This window comes from Zeugodacus cucurbitae, chromosome Y (genome assembly GCF_028554725.1).
Source record: "Zeugodacus cucurbitae isolate PBARC_wt_2022May chromosome Y, idZeuCucr1.2, whole genome shotgun sequence".
NCBI lineage: Eukaryota > Metazoa > Arthropoda > Insecta > Diptera > Tephritidae > Zeugodacus > Zeugodacus cucurbitae.
The window spans coordinates 3,406,774-3,412,526 of NC_071673.1; the positions used below are offsets into that span (position 1 = coordinate 3,406,774).

Below are 5,753 nucleotides of genomic sequence, written 5' to 3' on the forward strand. Positions count from 1 at the left end.
ATTTATTTAATAAAATAAATGTCACCATAGCCCTGCATCGATAATGATTTTTATCTAAGAAAAATATATATGAAACTCCCTAAATAATTATTGAAGTTGAACAATACAAATAATTGAAGGAAAAGCTAAGTTCGGGTGCAAAAAAAAAATACTTATAGTCCATAAAATGAATATCTTAAACTTTCTTAATATTATCTTTATACAACCTTTTTAGAGGGTATTTGTTTTATGCATTTTGGGTATTTATTTATTTTGGTTCTTTTCATTTGTTTGCAAAATATCTGATATGTTCACAGCCGGTGAGTGGGCCACGCCATTTGTTTGAAAACATCTGTGTTTGAAAAACACCCGACAAAATGAAAATATGCAAACAAACGTGAATATATTCAAACACTTGTACAAATACTCAAAGCTAACTACAATAAATTATACAAAAAAGAACTTTATACCTCAAAGCCGAAGAATACTTTTCCTTAGTAGTTCGAAACTTGCGTGAACAATTCAGGGTTTATGTTGACTATCGCGAGTCATTAACTCGTTCACAGTCAATTCGTATTGAATCGTCGAGTTGCACAATTTTACCACAGTTATAATACATTTTTTATCATAAAGAGCTTGACTTCGGAAGAGATCGAACTTATGCATCCATTTTTACAGCAATATCATCCATATGTGGTTAAAATGCAAAGCAAAACTCTTCTACCACAATATTTGGGAATGTATTATGGATGTGAAATACAGTTTTTGTCACAAAATGCTGTGCTCGGGTATAAAAATTTTTGGATTTCGTTATCTGCTAGACTTTCCTTTTGATAAATGCTCGCACTCCATCGACGGCTCCTTGCAAAAAAATTATATTCTAATAAAGAGTATTTAGTATTTAATTATTTTATATAATCAACCAGGCTTTATAATATAAATTTGATTTTAAACTGAGAGCAGTTACCTTAAATAAAATAAATATTTTAGAAAAGCAACTAAAGGATTTCTTAATTTTAGTTAAGAGATTTATCAAGAAAATAATATGTCATGCGTTAACTTGTCACTTTTAAAAGCAAACGATTTTCTCCTGACAACCTAGTTGAAATGAGCACCCTTATTTTGATTTGTAAGCCTATAATTTTCGCCAAAATCTATTTGAATAGCTATTTCAGTGGAATTTAAAGTTTGGTTTTTGCTCATATGTAAATAATTAATGTAAATGTATATATTTACATACTTAAGTCAATTTTATAAGACAAAAAATAATTTTCAATTTTTAAATTCCACACCTACGATGTCGCACGTGACCAATTTTAAGGAGTTACCAAAACCACAAATCTTCTGATTTTTTAACAATATTAATATTATTATATTAATTTAATATAAATAAATTTAAATATTTTCCTACGAAAATATGCAAAAACTTTGTAATTCTATTATCCCGAATTTCATTAAAATAGGTGGAGTGCTTTCTGAGATATGGTTTATGACCTATAATGGGCGACGTCATTTATTTGAAAACATCTGTGTTTAAAAAACACACACACACAAACAACAAATGAACCAACATATCGTTCATTTACATGAATAGTGAAAAACACCAGAAAACACGATTTTTGCACTCAGCTACACAAAGCAAACTACAATAAATTATACAAAAAATAACTTTACACTTTAAAGTCGCAGAATACTGTCCCTTAGTATATCGCGGTCGACTGTAGTATACTATCCCAAAATTTGGATGATAAAATGGGTACCGTTGGAAAGAGGTGATTCTCCAGATTAAGAGATATTCCAGATATTCGCACTTGAACGTGTATCTTGAATTTTCCCGATATATATTGAAGTTTTTATTAATATTTTGCACTCTTTATTCACTTACACTTTACCACATAGTTTCTGCACATTTATTTTTTTTTTTTTAATTATGACGAAAAGAGATGTAAATAAATATTTAACATTTTACATAAATCTTCATTTCAACAATAACAATAATTTCAAGGCAACATTGTACTTACCGGCTTCCAAATCTTGTTACTTAAATTTTTTTGACCACCAGTTTTTTCAGTTATGTAGACTTATGTGCTGTGCAAGCTTACAGTAACATTTTCTGTTATGAGCTCTGCACGTATTCATTCAGTACAGTATGTCAAGAAACAGTTTACACATAGAAAATAAATACACTTTTTCACTTTCCGCAGCAAAATTTTTTACTTTTTACTTAAGTTCAACATATTTTTTTAATCAGGGATGGTTACTTACAGTATTTGAAGAAATGTGATGTAAAAAAAGCTGCGAAAGCAATGCAAAAACCAACCAAGAACAACAAAAAACAAAAATCATTCAATTTTGTTAGTGTCAAGAAAAACTTTACACACTTCGATTATTTTACTTGTTAAGCACGTGTTATACAGTTAACCGTACTTCACCGTTACCTATTCTTCGTAAAGGCATCTACAATGAATTTGTCAATTAGTTGGTGATTAATTTTTGCTTTTTTTCATATCTGAATTACCCATTATTGTCGTTTTAATATTCCATGCAAAGGGTTTAGTTTGAAGAGGTCCAACTATTGCCCCATAATCCCCAATGGGGTAAAAACGTTTGAGATCTAACAGTAATGTTTTCTTTAACCCTCTAAATAGTGTAAAATGGCTAAAATTGATCGGATAATATGGAAATACAAGAACCAAAGCCAGAAAAAGGACCTAAATTATAAATAAGTGGACATGTACAGTGCTTAACGTCTCGAAAACTTGACCAAATTCCAAAAATTTCGATCAGTGTTCTTACGAAAGAGTTCTAGGAAGAGTGCAATATTCAGATTTCTCATGAAACTGCGCGACAAAACATGCTACGATTGATTTATTTTAAAGCAAAGTGAACTATATAAATAAGTAAAGATTAGAGAGTCATTAAAAACAAAATATTCATGAGAAAAGTGTTTACTTTATTTATAATAATTTATTTTTGCTTATAAGCAACATCCTGTAACTAATGACCAGGATACATAGTACTTTGAAATTTTTATCACTTCATATTTTAGTTAAGTCTAATATATATCTGTACTAAAAAAAAATGTTAGCTCCTCACATTTTAATTCGGGCATGAGAGGGTTAATTGTGATCCCGAACAATGATGATAAACGATTTCTAGACTTCATGGAATTCAAGAGAATTTTATTTGAGTTAGCAACATAAAAAAAGAATAGTAATATTTGTAAGGTTCTCATTATTGCTTTATTAAGAAATTTTTGGTCATTGTATTGAAATATTTTGATACTTGTAATTGATTTGAACCATATTTAGTCCGTGTCATCGGGCTGTTATGAAAATAGTATATACCGAATTTCATTAAAATCGGTGAGGTAGTATCTGAGATATAATTTTTGACCAATAAGTTGGCGACGGCATTTGTTTGGGAACATATGCGTTTGAAATACACCCACTGTGCACAAAAACAACAAGTGAACAAACATATATTGTCGCACCAAATCCAGCTCAATACGAACCCTGCCAGCCAGGCCTAACCACTTTACCCTCATGTTTCTTCAATTACTAACACCAACGCACACGTTTTAAAAATAATTTCTCTAAAATGCTTAGAAATATGTTCTTCAAAAGTCGAATTAATCATGCTCGGGTTAATACATTTCGAATTTCCCCAACAGAACAAAACTAGTTATCTCATTTCTTGTCTTGTTCTTATTAAATGAGTGAGAAAGAGAAGACATAATTGTCATTAGTGAATCCAAAAAAAATCCCATAAAGGGAAATAAAAAATATTGAAAAACGCGAGTCATTTGCGCTCATACAACCAAAAAGGTAAGTTGAATGGATTTGTTGATATGTTTTATTATAATTTATATATAATTAATTAATTTATAACATTATTCCAGCAGCATACAACAATCAAACATATAACCAAAAAGATAAGTTGAATGGATTTGTTGATATAATTGTTATTATTTATTAATAAATATTTTTTCAGATTTTATAATTATTATTATTTAATTAATCTTTTTACCTTCAATTAACTTTTTTTTAGAATTTATAATTACAAATATTTAATTACTATATTTTTTAAATTTTATAATAATTATTATATAATTAATCTTTTTTACCTTCAATTAACTTTTTTTCAGAATTTATAATTACAAATATTTAATTAATTTTTTTTCATATTTTATAATTATTATTGTTTAATTAATCCTTTTTCAGCTTTGGCTGGCAGTGAAATTATGAAAAAAAAAAAACTCTAACACACACCTGCCGTAATATTTAAAAGCCAACCATGAAACAACACAGAAACCGACAAATATGAAAATATACAAACAAACGTAAATATATTCAAACACTTGTCGAAATGTACAAATACGCAAAGGCAACTACAACAAATTACTCAAATAAGAACTTTATACCTCAAAGCCGTAGAATACTTTTCCTTAGTAGTTCGAACAATTCAGGGTTTATATTGACTATCGCGAGTCATTAACTCGTTCACAGTCGATACGTATTGATCGACGACTCAAATGCACAATTTTACCAAAGTTATAATACATTTTTTATCATAAAGAGCTTGACTTCGGAAGAGATCGAACTTATGCATCCATTTTTACAGCAATATCATCCATATGTGGTTAAAATGCAAGGCAAAACTCTTCTACCACAATATTTGGGAATGTAAGGAAAAAACTCTTGGAAGCGGTCAACAATAGTTTGTGGTTATGCGCAATGTATTTGGTTCTCATCTTGACTTGAACTTGAAAGGTATTGCCGTGGATCGCGAAGCGTCAGAAAAGCAATTATAAAAGTGTTTACATACTTATAAAGATTATAACGAATTTTATAAAGCTAAAAGTAAGATTTGAAATTGAGGAGGAAGTCAAAAAGAAATTATTAGACACATTGTCAAGTGATGCTGATTCTATGCTATTCGCTCTTAGTCGACATACATGACTGCTTTCGTGTCGTGTCGAAGCAGGGCGAAAGGTCTCAACCGTCTGGACGCAGCGAAAACAGCGAATACGAGGATTGTGATGATATATTTTATTGACATTAAAGCTAAAGCTGTTAAGTATAGAATTAATGTCGATGAAATTTCTACTTATGATCCCGAACAATATGCCAAAAGATGTCTAAACTTCATGGAATTTAAGAGAATTTTATTTGAATTAACAATATAAAAAATAATAGTAACATTTGTAAGGTTCGCAATGTTGCTTTGTTAAGAAATTATTTGTCACTGTATTGAAATTGTGATTTGAATCATAAATTGAGTACGTTTTCGTCTTTATGCGTAAGAATTTTTCAGTATATTGAAAATTTTACTCTAATATAATTTAATGTAAACGTTAGCCACAGAAACGAGTGGAGGGGTCTGCTGGTATAAAATAAAGACTAATATCTGAAAATAAAATATTAATTTATTTAATAAAATAAATGTCACCATAGCCCTGCATCGATAATGATTTTTATCTAAGAAAAATATATATGAAACTCCCTAAATAATTATTGAAGTTGAACAATACAAATAATTGAAGGAAAAGCTAAGTTCGGGTGCAAAAAAAATACTTATAGTCCATAAAATGAATATCTTAAACTTTCTTAATATTATCTTTATACAACCTTTTTAGAGGGTATTTGTTTTATGCATTTTGGGTATTTATTTATTTTGGTTCTTTTCATTTGTTTGCAAAATATCTGATATGTTCACAGCCGGTGAGTGGGCCACGCCATTTGTTTGAAAACATCTGTGTTTGAAAAACACCC

General features: G+C 29.3%; 1 pseudogene; it reads left to right on the plus strand.

Moving 5' to 3' along the window:
- Positions 1-464: 464 nt before the first annotated feature.
- LOC128923444 (phosphatidylinositol 5-phosphate 4-kinase type-2 alpha-like) lies at positions 465-5,128 on the plus strand (annotated as a pseudogene).
- Positions 5,129-5,753: the final 625 nt, after the last annotated feature.